The sequence below is a fragment of the Antechinus flavipes genome, chromosome 2, assembly GCF_016432865.1.
Source record: "Antechinus flavipes isolate AdamAnt ecotype Samford, QLD, Australia chromosome 2, AdamAnt_v2, whole genome shotgun sequence".
Classification (NCBI taxonomy): Eukaryota; Metazoa; Chordata; class Mammalia; order Dasyuromorphia; family Dasyuridae; genus Antechinus; species Antechinus flavipes.
Genome location: NC_067399.1, coordinates 478,781,791 through 478,797,491, shown reverse-complemented (window position 1 = coordinate 478,797,491; position 15,701 = coordinate 478,781,791).

The window sequence follows — 15,701 nt, the reverse complement described above, 5'->3', positions numbered from 1 at the left end:
TCTGATTTCAGCAGGTGTGGGGGAGCAGTCTTTTCATGGGGGTGGTTCTAATGCATTATTTGGGGAAAGATGATAGGCGAGTCATTCATCACAGAAAAATAAACACATCCATTAAAGATGACACCGTGTTTAATGCATGACCTTAGGAACTGGAGAGATTTTTTTTTTGAAAACCTTCCAGAGCCGTATGCATCCATTAAAACACATATAGAATTAGACTGGTTTCCCATTGCTAATATTCGCCATATGTATTTACATTCAACTCAAATCCAACAAATTCAGCATCACATTACAGCAGAGAGAGAGGAATAGAAGATTGCCTTTCATACCATGCTGACATTAAGTTGAGTTACTGTTTTGTTCTAGACTCCTCAGGAAATTCTGAATATGGTTGGCAAAAATCAGACTCAATACAATCCTTTTGGATCAGACTTCTAATTTCTAAATACCAACCCCTGAAAATTTAGCATTTTCAATGTAATACTGCTAACAAATTAAAAATCAACACAAATATGCTGGTTCTATGTTACCTGTTCAAGTGTATAGAATGTACAAAAACTTTAATCAAATACTCAGGTTTGTTCAGTTTTAAATTGTGTTCGTTTAATAGTTTCCTTTCTGCTGTTTATATTAATGACATATTCACCATCTAAATATATTGCAGCGCAGAAAAGTCATCAAAACATTTCTAAGGCTGAATGAATGCAGTCACATTCATGATTTTTTTTTTTAATAAAATGATCTCTCTGTTGAAGCTCTTTTTTTCCCCTTCTACCTAAAAAATTATAAAAGATATATGTGTATATACACATACATCTATATTATATGTATTTCTCCTTATATATGTAGATGTGTATACTTATAAGGGTATTAGAAATGCAAAGCAGAGACTCTTTTATGGTGCAAATTTCAAATGTTAGCTCATGGTAGACAAAGAAATCAAAGCTACTGAGAAAATATTATTGCCAAGAAAACATCCTAAAAAATATTCAGTGTGGTATATTTTTATGACATCTTGGTGGAAGGTTTTGTGATTTTTATAAAAGATTTAATTTGCTTTTAAGAGCATCTTCTAGAATGTTTCTGCTTCTCAGAATAGTTAATCTGTCCATAGTTGCTACTACGGCTTCATTAGGTTTTGTATGGAAGGACTTTCATGCTTATATTGCATAGATAAGGGTCCTGGAATGAAGAAAGGATCTGAGATCACAAGTGTGGACAATGGGGTTTCCTGGTCTCATTCCAAGATTATGATTTAAAACATCCTTAGATATTTGAATAATTAAAAACAGTCCTTCCAGGGCTCCAAGGTCCACATGATGAAAATTTGGTCCATCTTCCTCCCTGTTTTTCTAACTGGGCTGGAGACAAGAATTCTGTACCTTTATTGAAATCTTATTCTTCTTCAGTGTTTTCCTTGAATCGTGGAGGTATCTATAAGTTCTCAAAGGCTCTGGACATGTGAAATGAACAAATGAATGACACAGAATTTATCAAATGCTTAATATATATCAGGTTCTGTGTTAAGAACTAGAGATTCAAATAAAAGTAAGCAGGACAGTCCTGGCCATCAAGTAACTTACATTCTGTTATGAAATATTCTTGTTCTAAAAGAAATGACCAGCAGGATGAATACAGAGAGGCCTGGAGAGACTTACATGAACTGATGCTAAGTGAAATGAGCAGAACCAGGAGAACGTTGTACATAGCAACAGCAAATAATTCTGATGGGTGTAGCTCTTTTCAACAGTGAGGTAATTCAGGCCAATTCCATATTCTTGTGATGGGGAGAGCCATCTACATCCAGAGAAAGGACTGTGGGGTTGAGTATGGATCACAACATAGCATTTTCATTTTTGTTGTTGTTATTTGCTTGCATTCTGTTCTCTCACATTCTGTCTTTGTCTCTATCTCTCTCTTTCTCTTCTCCCTCCCTCTCTCTCTCTCTGTCCCATTGTCTCTCTTTGTCTTTCTGTTTCTCTCTCTGCCTCTCTCTGTTTCTGTCTCCGTGTCCCTCTCTTTGGCTCTGTCTGTCTTTGTCTCGCTGTCTCTCTCTGTCTCTGTTTCTGGGTCTGCCTGTATCTCTCTTTCTTTGTCTATTTATCATCTATCATAGTGGTTTGCAAATCATATCTAAATAAATGTATGACCCTGGCTAGCCATTTCACCTTTGCTCCTCAGTTTCTTTGTATAATGATGAAGCAGTTATTTTGTTATTTTGTACATAACTTCAGTGTTTTTCTCATTGTAATTTAATTTAGGTTCTCTGGTCTGGAGCCTCATTCAGGGATTAACCCCACAATGTGATTGGGTTAAGATATGCTTTATGAGATGATGATGATTTTTACTTATGGAAATAAAATTCAAAGAAACAAAATGGAAGAAATAAGTTTCTAATTTCTGTGGATTACCATGTTGTCTTTTACAAATTTCAGGTGAATGTTGAAAATCATCTATGCATATATTTTGAAAATAAAAAGCTTTAATTAAAAAAAGAAACTTACATTCTGATAGAGGAAGACAACATATATAGAGAAGCACGATCTTAAAAAAATGTGTTGGTCAGAGAAGTCAGGGGAATGGCAAGAGAGGTATAATGGAGGTTTGCTACATGCCCAGATCACCTAATGGAGCTAGCCATATGAAATGTTGGGAACTTATTTCTGGGGTCTTCCACATAGGTCATAACATTTTAGGTGATCTGAGAACTGGCCAGACTTTTACTACAAGGAGCCAGGGGGTAAATGATTAACATGTATTTTGCAGAAAAGGTTTGCTGTGTGTCTTTCATTTCAAAGAGGATCAATGACATCATGAGGTGATGGCTTATGTGTGAACTAGGTTTAAGTGAGGCAGAACTACATAGAATCCTCAGCCTCACTTTCTCTTCCAGTCATAAAAACCCAGTGGCAAGACAAAAATCGGGATGACTGGTGATGTGGGAAGAAAAGCTTGGTATCTTCAACGTCTGGCCAAACTGAAAGCCAGGGGTCCTCAAACTATGCCCCCAGGCCAGATGCAGCAGCTGAAGACGTTTATCCCCCTCACCCAGGGCTATGAAGTTTCTTTATTTAAAGGCCCACAAACAAAGGTTTTGTTTTTACTACAGTCCGGCCCTCCAACAGTCTGAGGGAGAGTGAACTGGCCCCTTATTTAAAAAGTTTGAGGATCCCTGCTAAGCACTCACAGCTCCTGCTTCAGATTCCCTCCTTGCCACGGTATAAATTGTTCTTGGTGTGGCTCGGTGGATAGAGCTCAGCCCTGAAGTCAGGAGGACCTGAGTCCAAATCTGCCTCAGACACTTAACGCTTCCTAACTGTGAGACCCTGGGCAAGTCACTTGACCCCAATCGCCTTAACAAAAAAAAATAATAATAAAATAAATGATTCTCATTATTCATTTCCACTGTGAGAAATCTTCACATGCTTGGGTTAGACACCCCATAACTCACCAACAGGTTTGAGATCTCTTGCTTACCTTCAAACTGGTTTAGCCCATCTGGGTGTGGTTGCTGAGTGTGCTACAACTTCCTGGGAATACAGGTGAGAGATGGGTGAAAGTGGACACAAAGGTATGTACCTGCAAGCTCTGAAGGAGCTCACCCCAGAAGACCAGTTCTCCTTGAGCATCCCATCAACCCTTTCAGGAAAAGTAGTATTGATTTGATTCCTGTACTAGAGCGAGAGCTGTAAAGGCTTGGGGAGGGGAGAAGCAGGGTGACATCACCTGGAGATAATCAGGAAGTAGATGGCAGGCCTGTCAGGCCTATCACAATTAGGTAGATAAAGTGTGTTAAGCTTCAGAAAGGGCTACCGTGATGGGAGTCCTGACCTGAGATTATATTATGTTTTTGTTGAGCCCCAAGTAGTTTAGCTAAATTCTGAGAAACTTATCATCCAGGGCTGACCAATGAATGATGGATTTCTTGGTCTCAACCATCCATGAAGCCTTCTAGTAGGCCATGGAAAAGCTGGGATCTGTATGGAGTGTAGACTGTACTAACATGGCTGAAATTACAGATTTTTTGAAGTATTAAATGTGACAGTAGGCCATTGCAAATATAGAATGGATGGTTTAACAAGATATGTTTTAGAACATGCTGGATGCAAGTGGTCCTACTTAAAGTGATGCTAATATACAATATAACATATAATAAATATAAATAAAACTACTTAAATATATGTAAATATATATGTTTATAGTTAGAAAACAAACACGGTAGATGAAAAGTCCTTGACTTTTATAAAAGAGTTCACAATAGTTTTTCTCAGAGTCCTAGTATTGGAATCAGGAGACAATCTTTGCTATTTATTAGCTAGGTGATGTGGGACTAGTTATTTCTGCTCCCTGGGGCTCAGTTTCTCTCTTTGTAAAAATCACAGGGTGGGACTAGAAGATTCCTTAGTTCCTTGCAACAGTTGGCTCCCCTAGTTTAGGTAAAATCTGGCTAAACTAAGAGTAATTTATTTACATAATTGCTGTGTCCCTGTAACAGTTGAGTGGCAGGCATGTATAGTAAGTTTCCAAGTTGGATTGAATCCAGGCATTTTGTTTGTTGTCTATCTTGCTGAGAGTTCCTTTTTCACATGTATGGTTGGGACTAATGGCTTCTGAAGTCCTTTCTACTTCTGCAGTCTGGTGGTTCTGTTCTGTGACAGTTCTGTATAATGAAGACCTGACCAATGAGAAGCCTGTCCTCAGAGCATTCATGGTGTCCTCCCATGAGCCACTTCTGGAAAGCTGTGAGGATGTGTAATAGAAGGGCCCTGCTCCCTGGCTCAGGGCATGTTCAGGTAGATTTGTCTCCTAGTCAAAGAAAAGGGTCCTTCTATTGATGGCTCAGCCAGAACTGAAAATACCTTCAAAAGGCTGAGATTAACTGGCTGAGATACTTGCATCCTTTTAAGTAGGACCACATGCATCCGGCACGTTCTGAAACATATCTTATTAAACCATCCATTCTATATTTGCAAAGACCTACTGTCACATTTAATACTTCAAAAAATCTGTAATTTCAGCCATGTTAGTACAGTCTACACTCCATACAGATCCCAGCTTTTCCATGGCCTACTAGAAGGCTTCATGGATGGTTGAGACCAAGAAATCCATCATTCATTGGTCAGCCCTGGGTGACAAGTTTTTCAGAATTTAGCTAAACTTGATCTGCCCATTCAGGACAATAGTCAGAGACCCCGAGTCCATGACCTTGCTCTTGTTTCAGAGTCTATCCTGTCTGGCTCTTAGGAGAAGAGTTTTGGACCTGTGACTGTGAGCTTTCTAAGGTTGGGAGAGCAAGCTGTCGGAGGTCTGGGAGCTAGTTTATACTTTGCCAGCACAGTCCTGAGGAAGCACTGAGGCTCCCATTACTGGGCTGACACTACACATAAAGTGCTAGGTCTCCAAGAGCATGGGATGGATTTAGAAGCAGATTTGGAGGGACAAGCTTTGTAGTAATTGCTTTAAGTTTGTACTTACATTCCTCAGGGTCTGGGGTAGTCTAAGGGACAGTGTGCCTCAAGGTGTTGGAGGAAAGAAATGCTAGAACTTGATTATTGCTATATCTTCTCAGTAAATATTTCTTTATAAAAGTTTATTGATCTTAATTAGGTAAATGATTTTATTGTTATTAGATTGTTTCAATCCTGAAGGACTTTTTGTGACTCCATTTTGGAGTTTTCTTAACAAAGATACTGTAATGTTTTGCTATTTCCTTCTCCAGATCATTTTTACAGATGAGGAAACTGAGGCAAATAGGATTAAGTGACTTGCCCAAAGTCATACAGCAAGCAAATACCTGAGGGAAGATTTGAACTCATGAATATGAGTCTTCCTGCTTCTAGCACCCCATCCATTGAACAATCTGACTGCCCTAAGCTAAATGTTATTGGGAGCTAATGATTGGTGATTGATATGGAGGAGAACATAACAGAATAGTTTCAGAAAAGGCTGCAAGCAGGAAGTAGTATCTGAGCTTCCTTGGGAAGGAGGTTAGGGATTTTCTTTCTTACAATAATAGATGTAAAACTCAGTATCCTTTTTTATTTTTTAATCTGAGTTATTTATAGATGAAATCAAGTATTTTCTAATCAATTATAAATATTACTGTATAGAAATCTTTACCTATTTAAGAATATTAAATAATATCTTTGGAGCAAATTAATTCCATCTGGACCTGTTATAGCACATAATCAGCAGCATTATGCAAATAGTTATCTTTGTGGGGGAAATCAATAACTTATTTTCTCCTGGAATGAAGAAAAAAGGAATATTATTATTAATTACATACAAAATGAAATCTTTTCTTGTGAGTCTGTATGGATATTTTGTCATCAAGGTTTTCCTCTTGTCAGAATGTCAGTGGTCATTTCCCCTGCTGAGGAATTGGTCCTTCCCAGGGACTCCAGTTGCTGTCCTTCCCTTGGGAAGCCATTTGTGGAACTGAAGATGGAAGCATCCCTGGGAGGTAAGCAATCATGCTTCGTGTGATTTAAAAAAGAAGATATCTGGTTGTTTCTGACTCAATTTTTTTGGTCCCTGCCTAGGTTTTGGTCCTATTGCACATAGTGCAGCTGTTGTATGAACCCACTGAATTCTTTATTTGTAAAGCTAATGACCACAGTCAGCAGTGCCAGCTATAGTCACAGGTGAAGTTAATGCCAACATTGATTATGCCATAATCCATGTTAATAATCGGGATAGTGCCTCTTAGACATAGAGTTGTATTTGTGATTTATTTCTCTCCCTCCAGACTTTAGCTTAGCTTTTGTAGAAAATCACTGTTTATAACCTTTATTCTGATCAGAAGGGATTAAGTGAGGGAATGAACCTTTTGAAATTGTGATAAAGGCCAATTGCAGAGGGGTTGTTAAAGAGCATTCCTAGACCTCTTTACATTTGTTGAACCCGTTAAAACTCAATTAGCAGTCTCCCCCCCCCCATATTGCCTTTCTTTTCCAGAATAGGAAACCAAGTTTTGGAGGAGTTAAATGATTAGTCTGAGGCAGCACAGCATAATTTAGAAGGGCAACCAGATAGTTAGCGTGCTGGCAAGAAATGTGCTCTGGCTTTGTCTGAATAGCACTGTTTTTCTAGGTGTTCTGGTTTAACCTTCCATATGGAATGCCTGAAGACTTGGTGGTCTCCCAAAGTTAGTTTGATGAGCTTTAGATACACACAAACACACACTAAACACACAAAAACACACACGTACACACAGACACACACTCACACAATATTTATTTATTTATAGGAACTTAGCCAGGACAAGTATATCTATGAGTGCAAGGCGTGATTATTTTTGACACTCTGCCATTTAATTTGAGGTACTTATATTTTAAAAAGGGTACCATGGGCCTGGAACTCTGCTGGATTAGGGCTCCCCAGGTTGTCTGTTACAAAATGCTATTTGATCTTCAAATGTTGGATTGGTTTAATTTTTACCTTTTTCAAAACAAAAGCATCTTTCCTAACTTCTTCAGGGCCAAACAATAGGAAGAAAAATTTAGTTCAATATAATAAGTCTTTATGAAGTGACTACTGATTTTTGAGCTTTAAGGTCAGGCCCTCTGGCAGAGCTAGAAAAATTCCAAACACAGATCCTATATTCAAGGAGCTCATCATAATCCTGGGGGCACAAGACTCAGAAACATGAATACTCCAGGAAAAATTCCAAGGGTGTAGACGGCAAAAGACTAACTGTAATCTCATAGAAAACTAGACCTTGTGAAGTCAGACCAAACCAGTGCTATGAGAAATTCAGGGACAGAGAGCTCAGTGTTGGCTGGCACAAGGCAGCGGCGACTTGAGATGGATCTTGTGCATGGATAAGAGGAAACATAGACCAGGGCATTCCTGGAGAAATCTGATTTATTTTTAAAGAAAGTTTTATCAACTAAATAATCATTAATTTCAAAATATATATTGAATGCCTAGTGTATGCACAGCTCTGTACTAAGCAAAGGCTGCTGTGAAGTCCTCATGGAATATATTAGTATAGTGTAGGGCTGTTGTGTCATGGATCCCATAGGCAGTCTAGTGAAATCTATGGACATCATCTCAGAAAAAAAGGTTTTTAAATATTTAAAATGAAATACATAGGGATTTAAAGGAAACCAGTTTTATTGAAATATACTTATCAAATTATTAAAAGGATATTCATGAGTCCCAGGTTTAGAACCCTAGTCTAGGACTACTCTAGGGGGAAAGAGAAGGTACAAATTGAGAAGGGTATTCTCTTCCTTCTTTTATTTCTCCTTCTCCTTCTCTTCCTTCTCATCTCTCCTTATTTTTTCTCCTTCTCTTCCTTGTATTCCTACTTCTCTTCCTTTTCATCCCTTTCTTCTTTTTTCTTTCTCTTCCTTCTTCTCTTTTTCCTTCCCATCTTCTACCTCCTTCTCCTCTTCTTCCTTCTTTCTCCTCTCCTTTTTTCTTTTTCTCCTCCTCTTCTATCTCCTTTTCCTCTTCTTCCTTCTCCTCTTCCCCTTCCTCTTCCTTCTCCTTCTCTTCTCTATTCCCTTCTATATAGGTGTACATTTCCCTACCTCCCTCTACTTTGAGTCTTCTTCAGTCCAGGTCCATGAACCATGTAAGATGAAACCAGTTCAGACATTACTCCTCGGTGTGATATATCAATCTTTCCCCCGGGGGTCTCAACTCATAATCCTGTGTCTTTCTGGACCCACATGCTCCTCCTTAATCATTTTCCCTATGTGTGGTTGTCTCCCACATTTGAATATAAGCTTACTGAGGACGGGAACTGTTTTTCTTTTGTATTTATATCCCAGTGCTTTGCATAGTATTTGGCACATAATAAGTGCTTGATAAATTCTTGGTCCTCCTTTCTTTTCTCTCTCCCTCCCTCCTTTCCTCTCTTCCTTCCTTCCTTCCTTCTTTCCTTCCTTCCTTCCTCCCTCCCTTCCTTCCTTCCTTTCTTCCTTCCCTATGAGATTAGTCCTGTTCCATCTGGTCCTAAAAAGCCGAATGAGTAGCAGTGGATGTGAGATATAAAGAATCCAGGGCAAAGAGAAGGGCAAAGTCCTGTTCAATCAAGAATAGCATTAACCTCCCCTCCCATTTTCCCCTTCCCCAAATTCTGTTAATTGATCTCCCTGCCTGGCAGAGGACAGCTTCACCTGTTCAGCATTTTATGGAAAAGGCAGCATCCAAAAGACGTAGCTGGCCGGGCTGGGGTGGGGTGGCAAATGGCTTTGTCACTGTGACATTCCACCCTCCTTTCAGTTTGGGGGTTGGCCCAGTGGTGAAGTTCTTCCTTTCCTGCCCCCCCAAATCCATCCTAATACAAGCTGTCTCTGTACGCCCCAGAGCTGAGCCCCTCAACTGCTGGAGACCCCAGTGGGGTTCCCTCCCCCTAGGAGAGAGAAACTTGCTGCAGTCTCCCAACATAATAGATCCCAGGGGTAAGTAAGACCCTCTGACCTCATGGGACTCAGACAGTGACGTGGAAGGTGGTGCAGTTGCTGTCTCCTGGGGTGTGATTATTTAATGATAACGACGACCCCTGCAGGGGTACCTTATTGCTCTTTTGCAAAAACAATCTCTGTTGAGAGAAATTAATTGTATTGTTGTTGATGAAAAGAAATGGGAGTTACTATTTTTAAATGATTGCCAGTCTCTAGTGGAATTGGAAAGGGACTCAGTAACAGATCTTCTGTCTGCCTTTCTCCTGGTCGCAGGACATAGACCCTTTGTGATTCCTCAAAGTCCACTTGCCCCTCTGGTTAATTGCCCCTCCGGGGCAGAGCTATGTTCCCACTAATTCACTTCTGTTCAGTTGATTCAATTCTTGAATCAATCTGATTAATTTACATAGAGCTGAGCATTTGGAATGTGCCTTTTCTTACAAAGTATGAAAGTGCCCATTGACTTTCTCTGATAAGAATCCTAGCCAGCCAAATCATCTTGGAAACTGAAACTCTTCATCTGGGAGGTTCCAACTGGTGTTCCAAAATTAGGCAATTCATATTAAGGTAGCCTCAGCCTCTGAAATCCATTCAGGACATGCCTTTTAACTAAGTGCCAATGGACATGGCCAAAATCTATAGCAAAAGATATTTTCACAAGTCTGAAAAGCTCACAGTCTTATAAGGAAAGTCCTTTATTTAAAACCCATTCTCTGCTCTTGCTTTTACTATATGGATAATTGGACACAGATTACAGTGGGAAGAAGATAGCACTCAGAATTAAAGGACCTGAGTTTGAGTCATTGTGTCAATACTTTGTAGTCATCGGATTGTGACTTGTTAAGGGGCAAGTCAATTCTCCAAGAGCCTCCACAGCTGTGGATCACAGCATCTGAAGGAGTTGCAGGGCAGCCTTTGCTGACACAGGTGTTGTGGACTGGGAATGAGATAAATTAGAGGCAGAGGGAAGAGGAGAGAGGTCAGACAATACAACAGTCTCTCAGTCTCCTTGTATCATCCTATCACAAGAGGAGATCCATTTTGCAGGTCTGGGTTGGATCTCCAGCAGGCACAGTCAGGTGGCTCCCATATATTCCAACACCATCTAATCTGTCTAACCTCAGTTTCCTCACTTGTAAAATGAGGATAATGATACTCATGCTATAAATCTCATAGGGCCATTATTAGGGAAGTACACTGTAAACTTTAAAGTGTTATATAAACTATTATTTATATAATCTCAGAATTGAAAGGGATTCTAAGGGTCATTTAGTCTAAGTCAAATGAACAAGCATTTATTAAATGCTTACTATGTACCAGATACTACACTAGGTAATGGGGAAATAAAGAAAGGCTAAAACATGGTACCTACTCTCAAGAAGCTTACATCCTAACAAGGGAGACAAAATGTAAATAATTGTATGCTCAAAGTAGGCACATGGTACACGGGAGATAATCTCAGAGAGAAAACACTAGCACAAAGTAGGATTGGAAGAGACCTTTCATAAAAGCCAGAGTTTGATCTATTATTCAAAGGGAGGCAGGGAAGTCAGGAGATCGAGGTAAAGAGGAAGAGACTTTTAAGTATGGGAAATACCCAGTGAGTAGGTTTGGAGTTGGAGGGAATGTCATGTGTGAGGATCAGAAAGAAGCTGAGTGTCTCAGATAGTAGAGTATATGAAGGAGAATAAGTGTAAGAAGATTGGAAGGATAGAGGCTGTTTTGAAAGACTTTAAAAGCTTAACATTTATATTAAATAAATGAACATGTATTAATAATATAACTATTATATTATAGCATTATATTACATATTATGTATATTATATTATCATACCATAATGAGGATATATTATAATATATAATTATATATAGTTATTAATAAAATTAGATAATAATATTAAATAAACTGTATATCAAATCCTGGAAGTAATAGGGAATTTATTGAATAGTTGATTGGATGATAAACTGGAGCGAAGAGAGACTTGATATAGTTAAGACCAACCATCAGATTGTTGCAAAAGCATAGACATGAGATGATGAGGGACTGCATTAGAATGATGGTTATATCAGAAGGGAGAAGTGAATATATATGAGATATTTCAAAACTCCAGGGCTTGACAGCAGATTGGATACGGGAGTGTATTGGATGAATGAAAATGACAAATCCAGGATCAGGCAGGGTTCCTGAGAGGGTGATGGTGCTCTTGATAATAAGATATATTTGGATGAAGGCAGTTTTTTTTTTGGGAAAGATGATGAGTTCAATTTTGGACATGTTGAATTGATCTCATAGATATTTCTGAGATATTTAGTTTGATGGGTCCAATAGAAATAAATAAGAGACTGGAGATCAGGGAGAAGTTAGAGCTGAATAAATAGATGTGCTAATCATCTTCATGAAGATAATAATTGAATACATGAGAACTACAGAGATCACCAAGCAAGATAGAAGAAAATAAAAGAAAGAAAAAGAAGAAGAAAAAAGACTGGGAAAGAATCTTGGGGTGGGGAGGGAAACCAATAGTTATCTAGCATAATCAGTATGAAGAAATAGCAAAAGAGACTGAGAAGGAGCCATCAGATAGAACCAGGAAGAAAAAAAAAACCCACCAGTGCCATAGAAACCTAGAGGGAAGAGAATTTGAAGGAGAAGTGTATAATATCAATGATATAAAAAATTCTAGAGTGGTCCAGAAATATGAGGATTGAGAAAATGCCATTAGATTTGTAATGAAGTGATCCAACATGTACCTATCCCCACTATAGAATATATGAAAAGTTGTCACCTAATTTCTTCATCAAGATATTAACGAAGGAGAACCCATTATCTCCAGAAGCATCATATTCCACATTTGGACAGTCTTTTAAGGAAATGTTTATTTATATCAATCCTAATTCTCACTCTGAAATTCATTCCCTCTACCGCCTTCACCATAGATCTATCCTCTGGGAACAAGTTTGAAGACTTTCCCCCTGGTCTTATCTAGATCAAAAGTTCCCAGTTCTATAAATTGATTTTCACATGACATCATGTTCAGTCTCTCACCATCTTATAGCTACTTTCCTTTCAGGATACTCCAGAGATCCTCAAAAATGAATGCCATATTTTAGATATCTTCTGACCAGGTCAGAGACTATTTCCTCCCTTGATCTGAATCTATCACTATCACCACCATCGCCATCACTATCAATGGTCATTATAATTATTTTGTTGGGGTTTTCTTTGGTCCAGACCTGTGATTTTATTGATGTAAGAAATTTCCAATGAAGAATCTCCCTCTCCCAATGTTGATCAGTAGCTTTTTTTGTAATTTAAAGTCTCAAAGAGTACTGAGAGGTTAAATTATATGCCCAATTTCATAAATCCAGTGTATGTTAGAGTTTAGACTTGAATCCAGAATTTCTTGACTCTGAATTCAGTTCTTTATTATCACACTATGCATCATCATCATCATCATCATCATCATCATCATCATCATCATCAATCAAGGAACCAAAGGGAGGTAAACTTTTTATTTTGGATACATCATACCATTGATTAATATTTGACTTGCAGTTCACTAAAATACCAGATCTTTTCTTCATGATCAATAGATCATTTATGTTTATTCAGTTAGTTCTTTGAACCCAAGAGTAAGATTTCACATTTATTGCTATCAAATTTTTATCCTTTTAAAATTTAACTTATTTTTCTATCCTGTTGAGATATTTTTGGATTATAACACTCACTTAAATATTAATTATTTCTCTTAGCTTCAGGTAATCTGCAAATGTGATAATCATACCATAGTGTTATTGTTCAAGTCTTTAATCTAAATATTGAACAGCGTAGAATCAAGAAGAGAAATCCCTGGGATACTCTCCTAAACAACTCCCTCCAAGTTACCATTAACCCATTAACAACTAATTATTGGTGCCTGAAATTCAACCAATTCCAATTCATATAAATCAACCAGTTCACATAATAAAAATAACCTCTTCAAAATCCAGCCCATCCTCCATTCTGGAGGAGGAAAGTCACAAAGTAAAGAAATGCCAGTAAAAGGGATGTATAGTAGAGACAACACTGTATATTCTTAGTCCACCATAGTATCTGTGAGAAGGCCTGAGAAATACTTTGAGAAGTTGACCAATTAGAGGTGGAGCCATGGTAAAATAAAGGCAAGGACTCATCCGAGCTCTCCCCAGACCCATCCAAACAGCAAATTATAGAACATCAGAATCCACAAAATGATGGTGGATAGCAATTTTCTATCCAAAGACAACTTAAAAGAGTATAGTTTGGCACAAGCCTGGACAGCACATCCCCAGAAAACCAGGAGAGATCCTTGGGATCTCTGAATCAGTGTCAGCAGTGATGGTTTCCAGATACCAAAGATGACTTAGAAAGTTGGCAGGAAAGGTTTGTAGAGTGAGAGTGGAAGGCAATCTAGCAGACACCACATCAGCATAGCCCTAGTCCTGACTAATCAGGAGCAGGCTGTAAGAGCCTCTGAATTACCAGCAGTGGCACTTTCTGCGGATTAATTAATTAATCAGAAGAAGATTGGGGGGCGGGGTGTGTGTCTCTTTGCTAGCATTGAGTCAAGACTGTTGCTTTGCCCATTCTTGGATTTAGGTGGTATTCCTGTTGGCAGTTTCAAGATAAAGAGGAATGCTAACACACTGGAGCTTGCAAATACAATGGAGTAGGTACTCTCTTCACACAGTTCCAGGGCAGAAAAGACTACTAGTGCTCACTCATAGACCAGAGCATAGGCCAGAAGAGGAGTGAAAATACCTCTTTGGATCATACAAACTTGGAAAACCTTATAGGTTCCTAGAAGGATCTCTGAAAAAGCTGCACAAAATTCCTATAGCTTGGTATATTGCATCCTTCACTCTGGAAACAGAGCCCTACTTCAACAAAGAGTTACAAGTCAAGTAATAGGCTGGGAGAATGAGCAAACAACAGAATAAGATTATGACTGTAGAAAATTACTATGGTGACAAAGAAAATCAAAACTCAAATTCAGAAGAAAGTCAAAGCACCTACATTCCCGTGTCCAAGAGAAACAAAAATTTGTCTCAAGTCATGGAAAAAGTCAAAAGGGATTTTGAAAATGAAGTAAGAGAGGCAGAGGAAAAAATGGAAAGAGAAATGAGTCATGTAAAAGGAAGTACAAAAAGCCATTGAGGAGAAGAATGCCTTAAAAGCAAAACTGGCCATCTGGAAAAGGAGATACAAAAGCTCACTGAGAGAAACAATTCCTTAAAAATTAGAATTAAGCAAAAGGAAGCTAATGACTTTATGAGAAATTAAGAAACAATGAAACAAAACAGAAAGAATGAAACAATATAAGAAAATAATATAAAATACCTCATTGGAAAAACAAATGACCTGGAAAATAGATCCAGGAGATGTAATTTTAAAATTATTGGACTATCTGAAATCCATAATAAAAAAAAAAGCCAGACATCATCTTTCAAGAAATTATTAAGGAAAACTGTCTTGATATTCTAGGACCAGAGGATAAAATAGAAATTGAAAAAGATCAACTGATCACCTCCTGAAAGAGATCTGTAAAATGAAAATTTCCAGAAATATTATAGCCAAATTCCAGAAATTCCAGGTCAGGAGGAAATTTTTGTACTCATCCAGAAAGAAACAATTCAAGTATGTTGAAATCACAGTCAGGCTAATACGAGATTTAGCAGCTTCTAATTAAAGGACCAGAGGGCTTGGAATATGATATTCAAGAGAGTAAATAAGTTAGAATGAGAAAAGGGAAATCATAAAGGATTTAATAAGATTAATTTATTTATATTCCTATAGGAGAGGATGGTACTTATAACTCTTTTTTGATTATTAGGGCAGTTAGGAGTATATAAGGACAGATGTGAGTTGATTATGAAGGGACAACACCCCAAAAAATAAAATTAAGAGGTAAGAGAGGAATATACTGGGGGAAAAAATGAAAGAGAGAGGTGAAATGGAGCAAATTATCTGGCATAAAAGAAGCAAAAAAAAAGCTTTTACAGTGAAGGAGAAGAGGGGGAGGAGAGAAGAAGTGAATGAATCTTAATCTCATCAGAACTGGTTCAAAGAGGGAATAACATATGTTCATTCTATTGGGAATAGAAATTTATCTCACCCTGCAGGAAAGTAGGAGAGGAAGAGAATACAAGAAGAGGGAGGGTGATAGGAGGGAGGATATATTGGGAGAAGGAATAGTTAGAAGCAAAACACTCTTGAGGATGGACAGGGTGAAAGAGGAGAAGGGTAGAAAGAAAAGAGAATAA